Genomic DNA, 20,270 nt, shown 5'->3' on the forward strand with positions numbered 1-20,270 from the left:
GCCACAACCTTGTCCACGTGCGTACGCCCCAGAACCACGTCCCTGGCCACAGGCAGAGCTAAGGAGGGTTTCTGTTGTACGGGGGCCTCCATTAGACGATTGAGGCTGGAACGCCAGGCATCTTCGTTGGAGGGAACAGGCTCCTCGATCCTGTGATGCCTCCGTATGAGGCCTATAACCTTCCGATAGACCGAATCCTCGGTTGGGGAACCTTCACCATCGCTGAGGCGATGGCCCGACGGGCACCTCCGTCTGTTGCTGGGGTTCTGACTCGACGGGCACCTCCATGTGGTGGTAATGGGCTGTGCCGACGGGCACCTCCGCACTAGACCTGGGTCTTGGGACGGGCACCGCCGTGTCGGCGAGGGCTTCCGTCCGTAACATGTCCTTGGACAAAGAGGGTGAGACTTCCGTGGGCTTGCCCGACGGAGGAAGTCGTTCCTGCGAATCCACTGGTCGAGTCAACTTTGCTGACTCGACGAGGCTGCCCGTCCGAAAACGCGACTCCCTCCGCTGTGCGGGTTGAGTCGGATGTTTCGCGGTCTTACGCCTGTCTGAAGAGGTCTTCTCGCTCTGGTCCCTACGAGGGTCAAACCTGTGGCTGGCAGAGGGCCTCAGTGGAGAACCGACTCTGGACCGCCGACTCGGAGAACTCTGGAAAGCAGTGAAGTCCTCGAGCCTCCTGCAGGGGACGAAGACCCATTCTCCTTTGGGGGACCTACTCCTCCTGTACTTCATCCTCGGGGACCTGGAACATCTTCTACTATACCTCGATCTCGAACGCGACCTCGAATGGGAACGCCTGCTCCTGGATCTATCCCTCCTCCGACGGCGCCTCCTCCGCGCTTCTCCCTCCGAAGAGAACGATGAACCCGCCGCTGAAGACTCCGACGACTCTGCATAACCCGACCGACGGGCAGGCGCATGGAGAACGGAGGTCTTCGTGATCTGTTGGGTTCCGGAGGTCGAAGGTTGTAAAAACATGTCAGGAACCGCCGACAGAGGGGCTGGGAGGGAGGGTGGCCGCACCACGCTGGGGAACCAGGAACCAAGGCCATCTTCCATCCTCAACGGGGACCGGACCTACCTGGAGTTTTCAGGAGCCTCCATCTGAAGGGCTTCGCTACCGTCGAGTCCATCTTATCTTGGGTGCCATCAGCTGCCGAGGTACCTGAAACACAGGCCCATGAAGCGGGCGAAGAGACAGGGACATTATTACCCCACATGGGGTCATCAGAGGAGACGTGCCCTCCATGCACAAGGGCAGTCTCCAAGACCCCCAGTAAAAGCACCTTCAGGTCCCCCACTTGCCTGTGTAGAGTCAGCAACCCCCACATCACGAAGATCAGACTCCTGGGGAAGAGCAATCGGCTTCTTCCCCGCAACGGACTTACCTCGTCCCCTACTCTGGGTAGGGGAAGAAGGAACAGAAACATCGTCAGACTTCCCTCCTGGCGACGTCAAGGGCGAAGAGATGCTCGCCTTCCTGGGGGATCGTTTAGTGGACTTCTTTTTCGTACTAAAACGAACCCACTGGATCTCACTCCAAGACACACACTCCGGGCACGTGTCTGCCGGCGAGCACACTTTACCCCAACAGGAAGAGCAAAGGGAATGCGGGTCAACCTCCGGCTTGGATAAAAACGCTCCACACGACTTCCTGGCTCTAGGCCCAGGACAACGGCGGGCCTGTTCCATAATTCACAACACAATACCGCAAGACACAGGAACGCAGGGAAAGGATAAGGAATACACTTGGGAAAGCACAAGGGAATCAAGCGAACATGCGAGAACACAAGGGAAAGCACAGGGATACCACGCGGGAACCACGTGGGACACACGAGTCGGGGACACAAAGGGTCGCACAGAGAATGGAGAGCGGCGGGATGGTATCACGATGCGACCAGAGAACTTACTGAGGAGCGAGACCCAAGCTAACACGTGACCTGGCTTGGGACTAGCCTCAGGGCACGTATCCTTACGACTGGGGTAGTCCTCACAGAAAACGGAAGTAGGGTAAACTACACAAAACTCTGGTCGGTTGAGAGGAGATTCCAGGTACCTCCTAAGAAAGTAGTTCGAGGTAAGTCTCTGTGTTGGAACAAATATATATATATATATATATATATATATATATATATATATATATATATATATATATATATATATATATATATATATATATATATATATATATATATATCTGGGTTTGGCCCACTTTTCACCTCCACATTGGCCACTGCAGATTGGTGATGGTGGGAGACTTTGGTATGATGGTTCATAGCAAATCAACCTAGTATGGGTGGCCTTGAGAAGTACAGATTTGCTCATCATAGCAATACACAAACACTTTCACCATGTTCAGGTATCCTCATTCCCAAAATATATATATATATATATATATATATATATATATATATATATATATATATATATATATATATATATATATATATATATATATATAAATATATATATATATATATATATATATATATATATATATATATATATATATATATATATATATATATATATATATACTTTCCAGAGTGAATGTAATTTAAAGTGGCTTCATTCACTTCCTATTCTGCTATATAATTACAATGAATTCTCACATAAAAGAGTCTCACAGCAACACCTACTAAAATTATGAGGGTACGAATGTGCTCGTATTGCCAGAGGAGTGGAAAACTGCAAAGGCTTGGCAAAGGGAAACGCTTGTTTTAAACAAGAGATAACCTATTCCTCCTTATTGCAAAGTACAATATCAGTAATTTTTAATTTACCCAAACTTGCCAGAGATTTCATCTATCATGTCAGGAACTAGTAACAACTAATGTAGATGAAACATTCACTCCTTTAACAGATGAATTAAAGACATCCTATATTATCCTCTCAGTGGTTTTACTTGAAGCTTATGATGGCCTCATTACCAGAATGTTCTTTTCCTCAACAGTATATGCATATTACCTTCTGTAATTTAGGTGGAGACATCTTCCTCTTGGCAAAATTCAATATTAAATTTTCACAAGATTATCAATTATGACCAGCTCAACATTTTCTCCCTCAACATAATAAATATATAATCAAAAAATAATAAAAAGAAAGCAAAGGCAAATGGGCCAGAATGCTACTTATTCAAATTGAGTGAAATCCAGTTATGTAGATCATGTACACATTATAGAACAATAAAGCTTTTGAGAACATTGGTCACAAAGTCACAGCTTTTTGTTATGTTACTTTATGCTTCACTCCAAATAACCCAGTCACCACTTCAGCCTTTTGAAGAAGATCACAAGTGAAAGGATAAAATGCTGAATTCAACAGTTACCTTTTTATCAAATCTTTTTAAGAGGTAGTGTGGTCAAAAATAGGGTTGCAAATAATATTACTTTAATTTCCAAGATACATTAGTTATATTGATATTGTAAGAATAGATGTTTTGTTAGTGAAACAATGCCAGTCCTCAAAAGCTTTAAAAAAGGTGTTTTTGGTAATGGTTTTATTTGCCATAAAGACAGTGAAGTTATCTATCTTTTCAAACTCCATTAATTTGTAAAGATGCATACCAAGACTCGCAGATATCGAAGGAATTACTTTCTTTCTCTCAGTAAATGGCATTTGTGTGCCATGTTACCAATTTCCTTTTACAGGTAATGCAATCTGGTCCAAAATGATGCTGTCATTTAAATGATCTTTTAGCCAGTTACTGTGGGGTAGTCGGTTTCACTGCCTGACTGCAGTTATTGAGATCCACATACACAGAAGTATGTGTAGTTGAGATTGACAGAGAGAAACTGAAAAATCAGGGAAGCAAAAGCTGTGTCCATGATTGGTGCATTTCCACATACTGTATCATCTTTGCATAGCATTGTGGATGGGAAAGTGTTGCACCATTACGTATCCAAATGTGATACAAAGATCAGCACAAGACTCGATCCACCATTTGTGGGTCTTTTGCTGTCTTATCAAAGGAATGATACACAAATCATCTACCCTTGTGTGGACAAGAAGCGTAGCATTGTTCTCTTGCATGCTCAGACTTATAGCGAATGACCCCGAGTATAGTTGTAGTTGATCTTGTGTGATTGCCTGTTCATGAATAAAAATATACATGGCCGCAGCCAACTGCACATTTGCACTCATGGTTACGATCAGGAAGAAACTGGATGATGCTGTTGCACCACAGAATGACGATACAGCACATGGATACGCAACAAGTGGGTACAATAACCTGTTGCACTGTATTGTATCAATAGGTGATACGCAACGATGATATGACACGTGGAAATGCAACAAGTGTGAAAGCAGCTTAAGAGAGACAAAAAGACAGATCAGAGCAAAGAAGGATAAACCTGACAGGTAGAAAGAGAATTATAAAAGATTAGGAGATATAACGTTCATCATCATCATATCTTATCGTGCCAATATCGAATTCACAGGAGGACGTTGTTGTTTGCCTCTCTGAGGTCTTGATCTGAGCAATGAGGGCCCAGTGGGCACTGTCGTAGGATGTGTTCAATTGTTTGTGGTGTTGACCCACATAGGCATTCAGGGCTAATGGCTAATCCCCATTTGTGGTAGTTATCTCCAGTTTTGCCCACTTTTACCCTTGCTCTGTTTTGGGTTACCCAGTCCTTCCTGATAAGGGTTGTTCCACTGGGCAAGCCTTCTTTTGGGATGGGTAGCACCTCATTGGATGGCCGTTGGTCACTGCCCTGCCACTTTTCTAGCCTATGAATAGCTGCATGGATTGAAGTACTGTAAATAATAATAAATCATAATAACAACCCCTATAGTGAAAAAAATAGTAACAACAATAATACTAATAATAATAACAATGATGCTAAGGGTCCACAATAATATATCGCTATATTATTTATCAAAATGTATTAAAAATTTTGAAAATCTGAATAATTTTCTTATCCAACTAACAGAAACTTTTGTACAGTACAGTAGAAGATAATAAATTAAGGTACAGAACTGTATTACATTAAAAGGTTTAAATTACTTGTAATTTCTGATAACAGCTGTTCAACCCCTACATGACACCTCGCTGTATGCTCGAGTTTTCCGAAAAGCTAAAATTTCTGACTGTTGAATCACCCCTTTCCTCTTCATGGATCAGCAGACTGTTGAATCATCCCTTTCCTCTTCACAGATCAGCAAAGTGCCTAAAAGGTCTAATCTTCAGTGGGGACATATTTGCAATTTATTTGGGAAGGACACCCAGTTGCTGCAATATTGTTGGATGGAGACCTTGTGATAACTGGATGACTTCTGGCATCAGCAGTGTCATCTTGCTGAGTTACCTGGGAGGGAGAAAAGTGGAGGGCAATAACAATGGGTTTGGAGTTAGAATGGCTACCGCATATTTTTCTAACATACAAATTACAAATATTCATATTCACAGATGCTTCTTTCATTGCAAATGACTAATCATCTTCCACACATTTTCTATGTCAATGCTTGTACCTCAGTTACTCTTTCTTTCCTTAGGCTACATAGGATTTCTGCATTTTCCCAATATATTCTAGTCCATACAAAAACTGTATTACTTAAACACACTTCCAGACTTCTGCCCATTCCTTCAAAACAGTTCGTTGATCCCTTGCATTAGTGCACACTCCTACATTGGGATTCAACTCATGTCTTTCCCTACTGGGCATTACTTTCTCCCTGAATTATTGATGAATTAAAAACTTGAAACAGAATTGCTGTTGGAATAACTGAAATTGAACTAAATGTTATTTAGGAAAGGATATGGCTGTGATAAAAGGTTTTTATTAGTTTTAGACTTACTTCTACTCCTTTATCTTGTATAAAAAAAAAAAAAAAAAATGATATTTTCATAATAAAATAAATTTTTGAACATACTTACCCGCTGGTTATATATAATAGCTTTTATTCTTCTGTCGACAGAAATTCAAAACTTGCCACAATCGCACAGATATGCCAGGTATACACTAGCGCCACCATGGAGTTAGGTCGAACCATCCCTCCTAGTATCAGATTTTTTATGTCCATATGTTTCTAGAGGGGAGGAAGGGGGGGGGGGGATTTTAAGTTATATAACCAGCGGGTAAGTATGTTCAAAAATTTATTTTAATATGAAAATATAATTTTTAAACATTTAAACTTACCCGCTGGTTATATATAATAGCTGATTGACACCCTTGGTGGCGGGTCAGAGACAGCAACATTAATGGAATTTCACTTAAGAATTTAAAACAAAACTAGCTTAAGGGTTCGTACCTATTAAGGAAGCTGACTTCAATGGATCTCTGCATTGATAAGTCTGCTGTTTTTTGAGAACCAGCGATCCACCCAGGGGGCTGAAGAACTCTAGGAGCTGTCAAACAGTTCAATAACCTATAACATGACAGGACCTCAACTAATACCCTTGTTCCGGGCGCTCTCTAGGAACAAATGACTTACTTGACAAAGTCAAAGATTGCGGAAGATTGTCTAACAATTTCTTCCAATCTTAAAGATACTGTATATACAAGTTCCAAGAGGGGAAAAGGGTACTAGGGATTAAGGGAGTGTAGTGGTAGATCCTTTACCTACAACTGCATTCGTTGCTACGAATGGACCCAAAGTGTAGCAGTCCTCATAAAGAGTCTGGACACGTTTTAAATAAAGTGATGGGAAAACAGATTACAGTACTTCTCCAAAACGTTGTATTCATCATACTTTGCAGAGAACGATTTTGTTTAAAAGCCACAGAAGTTGCTACAGCTCTAACTTCATGAGTCTTAACTTTCAGGAGCTTAAGATCTGCCTCACCACAGTGTGTGTGAGCTTCTTTAATTGAAAGTCTATGAAATATGATAAGGCGTTTTTAGACATAAGGAAAGCAGGCTTTTTGACTGTACAGTACACCAAAGAGCTTCTGAACTGCCTCATAAACATTTAGTCCTGTCTAAATAGAACCTTAGTGCTCTAACAGGACAAAGAACCTTTTCCAGCTCCTCACCCCCCAAATCAGAGAGGTTAGCAATTTCGAAAGATTTTGGCCATGGGTGAGAAGGACGTTCATTTTTGGCTAGAAAATTAAGCTGCAGGGAGCATATAGCTTTGCCGTTTCTAAAGCCAATGTTTTTGCTATAAGAATGAACTTCACTGACCCTTTTAGCTGTTGCTAAGCTTATTAAAAATAAAGTCTTTAAAGTCAGATCTTTAAAAGAAGCAGAATTCAAAGGTTCGAATCTGTTACTCATAAGAAATTTTAAAACCACATCTAAATCCAGGATGGTGAATCCTGTTGACGTTTCTTAGAGGTTTCAAAGGAACTAAGGAGATCCTGAAGGTCCTTGTTATTTGAGAGGTCTAAATGTCTATGCCTGAAGACCGTTGGAAGCATGCCCCTATACCCTTTGATGGTTGGAGGAGGAGAAATTGTACCTCCTTCTAAGCTCTAAAAAGAAATTGACAATTTGAGCTAAACAGGTATTGGATGAAGAAACTGAGTTAGTTTAACAACTTGCTCTAAAAACTTTCCACTTGGATTGGTACACCCTGAAAGAACTTCTTCTTGCTCTAGCAATAGCCTTGGCTGCTTCCTTCGAAAATCCTCTAGATCTTGCAAGTTTTTCGATAGTCTGAAGGCAGTCAGACGTAGAGCTTGGAGGTTTAGATGGTTTCTTGCCAAGGGGGTTGTCTGAGAAGATCTATTTTCAATGGCAAGCTTCTTGGAACATCCACCATCCATTCCAGTACCTCTGTGAACCAACTCCTCGACGGCCAGAAGGGGGCTATTAACGTCAATCTGGTTCCCTCGTGAGACACAAACTTTTGTAGTACTTTGTACAGCTCTTTGAATGGAGGGAAAGCATACACATCTAGGTGTGACTAGTCCATCAGGAACGCATCTATGTGTGACGCTTCAAGATCCGGAACTGAGGAGCAATAATTCTCTAATCTTCTAGTTTTTTAAGTTGCGAATAGATCTATGAGAGGGCGGCCCCAAATCTGCCAAAGTTTCTTGCATACAACTAGATGCAGTGTCCCCTCTGTGGGGAGAACTTGACTCCTCCTGCTGAGGCTGTCTGCCCTCACATTCTTTTCCCTTTGAATGAATCTTGTCAATAGGGATATCTTTCTTTGATGTGCCCAAACGAGAAGAGTTTTTGCTATCTCGTAAAGAGGCCTCGAATGCGTTCGCCCTGGATTCACTATGATGGCCAAAGCTGTGGTATTGTCTGCATTGATTTGTATTACTGTACTTTGTTCAACATTAGCTTCTCGAACTCCTTGAGAGCCAACAGAACTGCTAACAGCTCCTATTGATTGATGTGGACACTTTGCTGTTGTCTTGTCCACAGACCCGAAATCTCTGATTTTCCTAGTGTTACTCCCCACCCCGAGTCCGAGGCGTCGAAAAACAACACAAGGTGTGGGCCCTTTTGTTCCAAAGAGAGACTTTCCTGGAGCCTGTTCATGTTGTTCTACCAACGAAGGCACTCTTTTATTAGTTCCGTAAGAGGAATGCTCTCCTTGTCGAGGCTGTCCTCTTTGCTCCAATGGCAATTGAGATGGAACTGAAGGGGTCGTAAATTTAGTTTCCCCAGACATACAAATTGTTCTAGTGAAGAGAGGGTTCCCAGGAGACTCATCCATTCCCTCACTGAACAAAACTCCTTCTTTAGAAAGGCACAAAGCCTTAGGAGAGCTAGCTGCTCTTGCAGGTGATGGAAAAACCTGAAAAGTCAGACTGTGAATCTCCATCCCTAAATAAAGGATCTCCTGGGAAGGGATCAATTGAGACTTCTCCGAATTCACCAGAAGTCCTAGCTCCTCTGACAGACTCATTGTCAGACGCAAATCCTTCAGACAACGATTGAGTGAGGGGGCTCTTAGTAGCCAATCGTCCAAGTACAAGGAGGCTCTGATGCCTCTTGAGTGGAGCATGCTTGCCACAATCATTCTGATCTTTGTGAAGACTAGAGGGGCGGTGGTGAGGCCAAAGCCTAAGGCCCGAAACAGGAATACTTCTTTCCAGAGTTCTAAGGATAGGACACAACGATATGTCCTAACAGACGCACCCTCTATTTGAGGGGTGTTGCATAGCCCGAAACAAAGAACTCAAAACTGGACAACTTCCTCCCATACACGAACCTTCCGGTAGCTTGAAGTTCGGATGGATGAGGAAGTAGAAATAAGCATCCTGGAGAACTAAAGAGATCATCCAGTGGACTTTTTTTACTGCTGCAAGCAAAGTCTTATGAGTCACCATAGAGAGGTTTTGTCCTCTGGACGTAGCTTGAACCGTATGTAACGTTCGACGTCACGAGCTTGTTACTCCACGTCAAGTTCAGCCTGACGCCTGATGTCACGTTCAGCTTGACATTCAATGCCGTGCTTAGCTGCCTAGCGATCGTTGCCGCGCTTGGAAGGTAAGCCGTTTGATGTCTGGTATCAAGAGAAGGCACTCAATGGGATATAGAAGCCTTATCACGCTGTTCAAAATTAGCTTGCTGGTAGGCCACCTGTGCGACAACGCATCCTGTAAAGAATCATGACAAACCCTCGCTTTGCTAACAGCAGGCTGATAAGACTGCATAACAGATGAGAGCCGTTGCTTCATGCCAGCAGCATAGTCCAACTAGGATCAACATTAGGTGACACCGGTGTATAAAACTTTGATCGTGAACTCGCCTTCCTCATAGCTTACATCACGCTCCGCATTTCAGCAGACGGAAAAACAGTCTGGCAGAAGCGGCGGTGCCTGTACCGTAACACCAGACTCAGGAACAAGATCCTTATCAGTCTGAACTAAAGCTTTGCTAACTTCTGACATCCTGACAGGCCGTATACAGCAAAAAAGGGGGGCCACTGCCTTCTCTTTACAAAAGCCCTAATGCACTTCCTGCTGTTGCAGCTGAACGTGCTGCTGCACCAACATCTGCAGTTAGGTTCTTTATGCTGCCTTGAGGACGCGCTAAAGCACTGCCCTATCTGCACTGTCTTTTTGACTTTGTAACTTTTCTCAGAATGATTTATTGTTAATTTATTCTCATCATTTATTTATTTTCTTATTTCCTCTCCTTATTGAGCCATCTTTCCCTATTGGAGCCCTTAGGCTTATAGCATCTTGCTTTTTCAACTAGGGTTGTAGCTTGGCTAGTGATAATAATAAAATAATAAACAGAGACTCCTTTACCGTCTTCCTTAGCGAAAAACTTTGGCACGCGCCATCAAGTTCAGCTCTTTTAAGAGGTAAGAACATTGAATGCTCATTACCTGACTAGAAAGATTTTAATTTAGTTTTCAGCTTCGCGCCTGATGCGCGCAAACGTTTAAAGTTAGAAAAAACACTTTTACTTCGCCTTACCTACGGCGAGGGTGAGCGTTCTGGGGATCGTCAACAGAAAAAACACTCAAGGGGACTTCTGCTCGGGTCTTACAAGACGATAAGCGCCAGGCTACGCCTCTCGCTTCCCTTCGCCGCTCGACTTAATTTCTCCCATGGGTCCGGGAGCTTGAAAGAGGTCTAAGGCTAGGATAACGACAGGTCCGAACAGAAGCACCCTCCACTGTATTGAATAAAATTCACTGCACTAATTTAGCACTAAAAATTGTCATTTTTGACTTCGGTATAAAAACAAAAGTATACACGCCCGAAGAGGGAGAACTTACTATTCTGTCAAGGGATTGAAAGGGAATGCAATAGTCACTGAATCCCATATACAATGTAACAAAAAATATTTAATATAAAATATTAACACATTACATGAATAGATATAGGAATAAAGAATATATATCTATATATTTAAACCAACCCTTAATATTAAGGGATTCCAATATAAGACGCTACATTTAACAATTGGAACATTAACCCTGGATAGGTACGATGGGTCGTTTGCGACCCCGAGCGTCAAAAAAAAACAGGTTTTTCTCACGTGACTCACCCCCGTGACGGAATTTGTGGGTGATCGACCTGCAGGAGGTGTCTCCCCTACACGCTCTAGTAGTGTCCAGATGTGCATTGCTGTAGCTGTACTCCTTCCCCGATTTCTGAGACGCGTCGGGGTCGAGCGCGACCGAGTTTACCCTTCTAAGGTAGTTTGCATAATTATCAAAGTTATTACGTATTATGAAATTGTCGTAGAAAGGTGCAACTTGTATAGGTTATCAGTTGTGGAAAGTCTTGGTGGATTGTTTGGCTACCATGTGCATGATTTTTTTTTTAGTTAAAATGTCGTTCATCACCACGAGGACCATTTTACCGCGAGTGCCCCTTTTTCATTTTTTTTTCATTTTTTTGCCAAGTCATTTTTCCGTAAGATATTGCCAAATAGGGTCGTAAAACTTTTGCTTGTTTAGTGTTGGAAAGTGTGTCTAGATGATCTGGCTACCCATGCATGACTTTGTTTTTGTCAGATACGACGTAGTTATTGGTATATTGGGTATTTAACTGCGGTTACCAATTTCTGTTTTTTTTCAATATTTGTAAAAATTACTACGTAGTAAGGAATTGCCGTATATTATTCATTTTTTTTTCATGTTTATGTGTTAGAAAGTGTGCCTTGATGGTTGGGCTAACACGTGCATGTCTTTTTTTTTATCTGAGATGCCGTATATTAGAATGTCGGGCATTTTACCGCGAGTGTCCCTTTTTCATTTTTTTGCCAAGTCATTTTTCCGTAAGATATTGCGAAATAGTATCGTAAAACTTTTGCTTTTTTAGTGTTGGAAAGTGTGTCTAGATGATCTGGCTACCCATGCGTGATTTTGTTTTTGTCAGATACGACGTAGTTATTGGTATATTGGGTATTTAACTGTGGTTGCCAATTTCTGTTTTTTTTCAATATTTGTAAAAATTTACTACGTAGTAAGGAATTGCCGTATATTATTGATTTTTTTTCCATGTTTATGTGTTAGAAAGTGTGCCTTGATGGTTGGGCTAACACGTGCATGTCTTTTTTTTATCTGAGATGCCGTATATTAGAATGTTGGGCATTTTTCCGCGAGTGCCCCTTTTTATTTGTTTTGCATATTTTTGCTTAGTCATGTTACCGTAAGGAATTGGCAAGTAGTGTCGCAAAACTTATATTTTTATAGTGTTGGAAAGTGTTTCTAGATGATCTGGCTACCCATGCCTATTTTTTTTTAGCCAGATATGGCGTATATATAAGTATGTGTTCGATTTTCCTGTGATTGCCATTTTTTCGTTTTTTCCCATTTCTTTCAAAATTACTACGTACTAAGGAACTATCACAGAGTAATGATTCATTTATATGTTTATTTGTCGGAAAATGTGCCTTGATGGTTTGCCTAGCACGTGGCTGAAATTTTTTTTTTTTCTGAAATGCCGTATATTAGAATGGCCATTTTTCCACGAGTGCCCCTTTTTATTTGTTTTGCATTTTTTTGCTTAGTCATGTTACCGTAAGGAATTGGCAAGTAGTGTCGCAAAACTTATAATTTTATAGTGTTGGAAAGTGTTTCTAGATGATCTGGCTACCCATGCCTATCTTCTTTTTTTAGCCAGATATGGCGTATATATAGGTATGTGTTCGATTTTCCTGTGATTGCCATTTTTTCGTTTTTTCCCATTTCTTTCAAAATTACTACGTACTAAGGAACTATCACAGAGTAATTATTCATTTAGATGTTTATTTGTCGGAAAATTTGCCTTGATGGTTTGCCTAGCACGTGGCTGAATTTTTTTTTTCTGAAATGCCGTATATTAGAATGTTAGCCATTTTTCCGCGAGTGCCCCTTTTTATTTGTTTTGCATTTTTTTGCTTAGTCATGTTACCGTAAGGAATTGGCAAGTAGTGTCGCAAAACTTATATTTTTATAGTGTTGGAAAGTGTTTCTAGATGATCTGGCTACCCATGCCTATCTTTTTTTTTAGCCAGATATGGCGTATATATAGGTATGTGTTCGATTTTCCGGTGATTGCCATTTTTTCGTTTTTTCCCAATTCTTTCAAAATTACTACGTACTAAGGAACTATCACAGAGTAATGATTCCTCTAGATGTTTATTTGTCGGAAAATTTTGTTTACTTTTTTTTTTTTGATTGAATATCATCAAATTTTTTTAGCTAAAATATTATATTGTTTTACATTTTTTTTTTTTTCGATTTTATTTCCCTTCAAAAAAATTTTTTTGGGTCAGAATTTTAATTTTATAGTCGTAAAATAATCGACCATTATCCAGCAACCCACCATACAATTTTTATGCATATCCAATAATAATTAGATTAGTAAATAACACCTTGAAATTGACATACCCTTCCTACATTTCAAGTGGCAGATTAGGGAGTCTGAGTCAGTGTGGTTGGCGGCCATTTTGTGGACATATCCGAAGCGTAAGCTGCCCTATCTATATATATTCTTGTTCCCTATAGAATTTGTGATATTTTGGTATATTTTTACCTGCATAAATATCATATTATATATTAAATATATGTATTTTTTTACGAAATTTCTAAGTACTCAAAAAATTACCTTTAGATATGGCCCCTGATATAAATGTAATTTACAAAATAATGAAGATTTTTTTACATATTTCTATTTTAGGATGACATATGTTTATTCCCTAAAAAAATTAGCCACTTCCTATTTCATTTGGGTACCCAAAAAAATTCATGAAATTTGGACAAATTTTTTTGGCCAAAAAAAGTTACCCTTTTTTTCTCATTTCAGATCTTCACCTCCATGGGTCTGACTTCATCCAAAATACATCAAGATGTGTCCTAAACATTCAAGAATCAATTCCTAAATGGATTTGTGTATATATGTATAAACTTTTTTTTATGAATTTTTATGTCAGGTCTTTTTTTTTTCTACTTAATTTTTTAAAATATTTATAATAAATAGTTTTTCTGCAGATGAGTAGTATTTATCTTTACAGTTGTTTTAAGCATTCATTGAAGTTTTTTTTGGCAAAAGAAAAAAGGAGGTTACTGCAAAAACTGATTTTTCAAGAATTTTTTTTGGCGTCGGGGTCGTTCGCGTCCGAGTATACCCTTAAAGGGGTGTCCGAGGAGCGTACCTATCCAGGGTTAATAAATATACAAAAAAATTTAGTATTCCAAAAACGAACAAGTAAACAACGATACAAAGAATCGTGGGACTATATCGATTGTCATGAATACTATTTCATATAAAAATTAACTGAACGCTAATTCTCTTTAATCTTTGTAAACAGATCAGCTACAGAAAAAATACTAAAAGGACCAATATAATTGGAAAATGACATATTTCTTTTATCTAATATAATTTAAAATTTAGTTTTTAAAGAAAAATGATATTTTCCTTATAAAATAAATTTTTGAATATACTGTACTTACCCGGTGAATATATAAATAGCTGACGTCTCCATCGGTCGACAGATTCCAAAAACTCGAGAGCGATCGCCATGAAGGATGCCGGGTGTGCCCACCAGCGCCGACTATCGGCCAGATACCGCATATACTTCTCAACCAAACCAGTTTTTCTCAGTCCGTAGGGTCTCTATCGGGGAGGAAGGGAGGGCCTTTAATATTATATATTCACCGGGTAAGTATATTCAAAAATTTATTTTATAAGGAAAATATAATTTTTAAATATTAAACTTAGCCGGTGAATATATAAATAGCTGATTCACACCCATGGTGGTGGGTAGAGACCAGTATTAAAACAATAAAGGCGTATATGCTCAAGAGTTTTTGACAACTATTCAAAAAACAAACTTAAGTATAGGTACCTGGTAAGGAAGCTGACTCTGATAATTACTCTGCCTCATTAGTCCGCTATCCTCACGAAGCCCAGCGATCCTCTTAGGATGCTGAAAGACTCCCAGGAGCTGCTATATCCAGGGTGAACACCCCTATAACAGGACCTCATCAATACCCTTAATCTGGGCGCTCTCAAGAAACAATATTTTGACCACCCGCCAAATCAAAAAGATTGCGAAAGACTTCTTAGTCTCCCGTACAACCCAAAATAAGATTAAAAATTTCAAGAGTAGATTAAAAGGATATTGGGATTAAGGGAATGTAGTGGTAGAGCCTTCACCCACTACTGCACTCGCTGCTACGAATGGTCCCATTGTGTAGCAGTCCTCATAAAGAGTCTGGACATCTTTCAAGTAATATGAAGCGAAAACCAACTTGCCTCTCCAAAAGGTCGCGTCCATAATACTTTTAATGGATCTATTTTGCTTAAACGCTACAGAAGTTGCTATCGCTCTAACTTCATGAGCCTTGACTTTAAGTAAATTATGATCCTTCTCACTTAAATGAGAGTGTGCCTCCCGAATCAAAAGTCTAATAAAATAAGACCACGCATTCTTAGATATGGGCAAAGAGGGCTTTTTAACGGAGCACCATAAAGCCTCTGAACAACCTCGTCGCGGTTTAGTTCTGGATAAACAAAATTTAAGAGCTCCAACGGGGCACAGCACTCTTTCAACTTCATTCCCCACAATCTCAGAAAGACTGGGGATTTCAAATGATTTAGGCCAAGGACGAGACGGAAGTTCATTCTTGGCCAAAAAACCAAGTTGAAGAGCGCATACTGCTTTATTAGCGGAGAAGCCGATGTTCTTGCTAAAAGCATGTATCTCACTAACCCTTTTAGCCGAAGCCAAGCTCACCAAAAAAAAGTGTCAGGGTAAGATCCTTCAGGGAGGCTGAATTTAATGGTTCAAACCTGTCTGACATAAAGAACTGTAGGACCACGTCCAAGTTCCAAGCAGGAGTCGAAATATGACGCTCCTTGGAAGTCTCGAAAGACTTAAGCAGGTCTTGGAGATCTTTGTTATTAGAAAGATCCAAACCCTTATGCCTGAAAACAGAAGCTAACATGCTTCTGTAGCCTTTAATGGTGGATGCAGAGAGGGAGCGACCGTTTCTCAGATAAAGCAGAAAATCCGCAATCTGCGCTACAGAGGCACTTGGAAGAGGAAATAGAGGACTTGCACCAGTCTCTAAATACCTCCCATTTCGACTGATAGAGCCTGATGGTAGAGGATCTTCTAGCCCTCGCGATCGCTCTAGCTGCCTTCTTCGAAAACCCTCTAGCTCAAGAGAGTCTTTCGATAGTCTGAAGGCAGTTAGACGAAGCGTGGGGAGGCTTTGATGAAATCTCTTTACGTGAGGCTGTCGCAAGAGATCCATCCGTAACGGCAGACTTCTTGGAACGTCTACCAGCCATAGAAGTACCTCTGTGAACCACTCTCTCGCGGGCCAGAGTGGAGCAACCAACGTCAACCTGGTCCCTTCGTGAGAGGTGAACTTCTGCAGCACCTTGTTTAGGATCTTGAAAGGTGGAAAGGCATAAACGTCCAGGTGAGACCAGTCCAGCAGGAAAGCGTCTATGTGGGCTGCCTCTGGATCTGGAACTGGAAAGCAGTAAGTCGAGAGCCTCTTTGTCAGTGAAGTCGCAAAAAGATCTATGGTGAGTTGACCCCATGTCATCCATAGCTTCTCGCACACAGTCTTATGCAACGTCCACTCCATGGAGATGACTTGTCCTCTTCTGCTGAGGCAGTCCGCCAAGACATTCATTTTTCCTTGCACAAATCTCGCCAAAGGAGAGATGTTACTTGCCTTAAATGGAGTTCCTTCTGATCCGTGGACCAAAGACCCGAGCATTCCAGACTGTCCAGTGGAGCTCCCTAACCCAAATCCGATGCATCTGAATACAACACATGGTTTGGGTTCTTGATCGCAAGAGAAAGACCTTCTCGAAGTCTGATGTTGCTGTCCCACCAAGTCAGACATGTCTAGACTGAGTTGGAGATTGGGAAAGAGATACTCTCTAAGCCCTTCTCCTTGTTCAAATGGTTTAGGTGAAATTGGAGAGGGCAAAGGTTGAGTCTCCCCAGAGAGATAAACTACTCCAGCGATGAAAGAGTTCCCACGAGGCTCGTTCAAACTCTTACATAGCAACTGCTTTTCTCTTGCAAGTGAAGGACTTTTAACAGAGCTTGTTCCATTCTTGTGGGAGACGAAAAGGACCGAAAAATCCGACACTGTATCTCCATTCCCAAATAAAGAATAGTCTGGGATGGAGTACTGTAAGTTACGACTTCTCTACGTTCACTAAGAGACCTAGCTCCTTGGTTAGGTCTAATGTCCATTAGAGGCTCTCCAGACAGCGATTTAATGACGACGCCCTGATTAGCCAGTCGTCAAAATAAAGGGAGGCTCTGAATCCTCAAAAAATGTAGAAAGCTTGCTACATTTTGCAAGGGCCTTGTAAAAACAAGAGGAGCAAGAATGAGGCCGAAGCACAGTGCTCGAAATTGGTACATTACTTTCCCGTCCACAAACCTCAAATGTTGCTGAAAGTTTGGATGAATCGGGATGTAGAAGTATGCATCCTGAAGGTCGAGAGAGACCATCCAGTCGCCTTCCCTTACTGCTGCCAAGACAGATTTGGTAGTCTTCATCGTGAACTTTGTCTTGACAATGAACACATTGAGCACACTTACATCTTAAGTACTCCTGCAGTGAACGTGGCTGCCAGATCATTGGAGCCATCCCTGATAGCCTTGTTCCTGCAGTGAACGTGGCAGCCAGATCATTGGAGCCATCCCTGATAGCCTTGTTCATGCATGACATAATTGTACAGCAATACATTGACAACTGGAGAGACCTTCTTACTTAAGGCTCCCAGTGACCAATCCAACAAATAAAAAAACTTCAAACGCTCGAAAAAACTCCTAACAGGAGATGGTCTAGCTCTGAAGCAGACCATAAAATCTTGGAGCGTCTCATGGCTAGACGACGAGGAGAGTCCACTAGGCTTAAGAAGTCTCCCTGGGCAGAGGCAGGTACTCCCAAGCCGAGAACTTCTCCTCGAGCTTCTCCTGTGTCACACCAGACGCCCGAGCGAGAAGCTAATTAAGAAGGAGGAAAAGCAAAAGCAGACTTTCCTAAACTTCTCCTGGATTCCAACCAGTCTCCCAGTAAGAGCATGGCCCTCTTGGAAGAACAAGAGAGAACTGACTTCGTAAATGTAGGAGTCGAAGAAAGTCATGCCAAGAGTAAACTCAGACGGCGGAGCAGCCGTTACAAAACGAGTAGGACAAAATTTCACTAAAGAAATTCATAATTAAAAAACAAGGGATTGTTGGACCACCCTAGGTTACTCCTCTTCTGAATGACTCCCCAAAGGTACATTAGTTGAAAGGGGGTCATCAACTTCTTCAGAAGGCACATCATCTGATAAATCTAAAGTCTTGCGAGAAGGAGATTTATATTCAGAATGACGTGAAGGAAAAACCTGACACCTTGTATATGAACAGAAGTTAAAGTTGGAGGGTCGATGTCACGTTTGACTGCAGAGAATGTTATTCTACTACACGTTGTGACAGAAGTAACTGACGTTCAAACGTCCCGTAGTAACAGCGGTGACTGCTGTTCGATGCTATATCGTGACTACGATGACTGACCCTCGACGTCACGTCATGTCAACGGTGTCTACCGCTCAACGTCACGTCGTGTCTGCGGTGTCTGCAGCTCAACGTCACGCTGTGACTGCGGTGGCTGACGTTCAAAGCGATCAAAGTTATATCGAGATTTATGCTCCGCATCTTGTTAAACAGCAAAGCTGTCACTAGGGATAACGTCAGCGTGGCGTAACAAAGCTCGTCTAGAAGGTTGAAAACCCGAATCACGTATCCCAGAACCGTGACGTACAAAAAGCAAAGGATCCTTTCGCACAGAACAGGATCGAAAACTTCTATTAAAGAAGAAAGCTTTAACAGCATATCTTGCAAAACACTTCACTTCGGATCAACCTGTGACTGCGGTGGCTGACGTTCAAACGTCACGTAGTAACAGCGGTGACTGCTGATCGATGCTATATCGTGACTACGGTGACTGACACTCAACGTCACGTTGTGTCTACGGTGTCTACCGCACAACGTAACGTCGAGTCTGTGGCAGAAACGTCTGTACATGAACGTCATCGCTATGAACGGGACTCTTATGATGACTACAGCTAAGACGTTGAACTTGTTCTGAAGGAACTAAAAAACGTTTCAAACGTCTCGAAACTTTACGCCCAGGCTTTAAGAGACGAATCATCGGAAGACGAGGAGAAACTTCGTCTCTCCTGTCTTATGGCAAGGACGTGCTTGACGAGCAACGTCTGATACCTTTGAGGGAACGTCTGTTCGTTGGTTTACACTCCTCACTCCCTTAGGTCCTACGACATTCCTTCTCCCTGGTGCAGGGGAGCCTGAAAGAGGTCTCGGACTAGGCAAGTGACAAGCACGAACAAACGAACCCTCCGCAACACAGAACATGTTTTTTTGCACTTACTTCACTGATATCACATTTTTTAATAATTTCACTTTAGACATGAATAAAACTGATTTCTACCTAAAGCAAGCAATTCTCCCTTAAATCAAAAGGTTAGAATTGTGAAATGAGTCGTATAATGTAAGCACATTAGTACAAAATGAAACACACATGCAAAAATCAATAAACATATACATATATATCGAAAAAAACGGAAATATATAAAGTTAAAAAGATCAGTAACTGGGGATGAGACTAAACACTAGTTCACTAAGGACTACGTTTTCAATCTCTCACCGTACAGTGCCTTGGGACGAGAATAAAAACTAAAACGTTTTATCCTCTCTCCCCGTACAGAGACTTGGGACGAGAGTAAAAAAAACTGAAGCGAGAACAACGTTACTCGCTCCCAAACTCCTTGTACAGAGACTTGGGACGAGAACAAAGATCGGATCGTTCTCTCTCTCTCTCTCTCTCTCTCTCTCTCTCTCTCTCTCTCTCTCTCTCTTGTCACTCACAAGAGAATGGCCCACTCACCCTTCGTCAATAACAGGTTATTTGACTAAAGGAAAAAACTGAAAGGACTCAGAAATTGAAAATTAACATGTTCCTTTAAATTAGTATCTAAAAAAACTTCAGTTTGAAAGAAGAATGAACAAAACGTCAAAATCGATTTACTCTTTCTGCACAGTGAAACCGTGATTCTCTCTTTCTCTATCGTAACAATAGAGCGCAAACTGCGTAGCATAAATAAACCAAACGTTAGTTCATCTTTGAAAAACAGCACGAAGACTATTCAAAGAATAAATTTCTTAAAATATTTTCTAAAAATATTCATCTCATCACTCTTACAGAGCAACTGTTTTAATCTAAACAAAAATAAAAGTTGAATGGGCTCAACGTTTTTTAACTTCGTTTTCCTGGTTAGGACCGCCTACAAAGAATAGGTAAAGGCCGCATATAAACAAAAACATAAAATTTACTTCGATGTTTAGTAAAAATGGAAAGCTAATCGA

At 41.2% G+C, this 20,270-nt stretch overlaps 1 protein-coding gene across 4 annotated transcripts in view; it reads right to left on the bottom strand.

The window, feature by feature from the left end:
• Positions 1-3,372: 3,372 nt before the first annotated feature.
• Positions 3,373-20,270, bottom strand: part of LOC137638837 (tigger transposable element-derived protein 1-like) — a 203,531-nt gene continuing 186,633 nt past the window's right edge. The window contains exons 3-4 of one of the 4 annotated variants that reach the window (XM_068371241.1): positions 5,015-5,315; positions 3,373-4,764 (exon numbers count right to left, since the gene is read on the bottom strand). The gene's annotated coding sequence lies outside the window, so the exon portion shown is untranslated. Of the gene's footprint in view, positions 4,765-4,804; positions 5,316-20,270 lie in introns of those variants that run through there. The other 3 variants (XM_068371240.1, XR_011044194.1, XR_011044195.1) reach the window with 3 other exon arrangements.

The sequence above is a fragment of the Palaemon carinicauda genome, chromosome 3 (assembly GCF_036898095.1).
Source record: "Palaemon carinicauda isolate YSFRI2023 chromosome 3, ASM3689809v2, whole genome shotgun sequence".
Classification (NCBI taxonomy): Eukaryota; Metazoa; Arthropoda; class Malacostraca; order Decapoda; family Palaemonidae; genus Palaemon; species Palaemon carinicauda.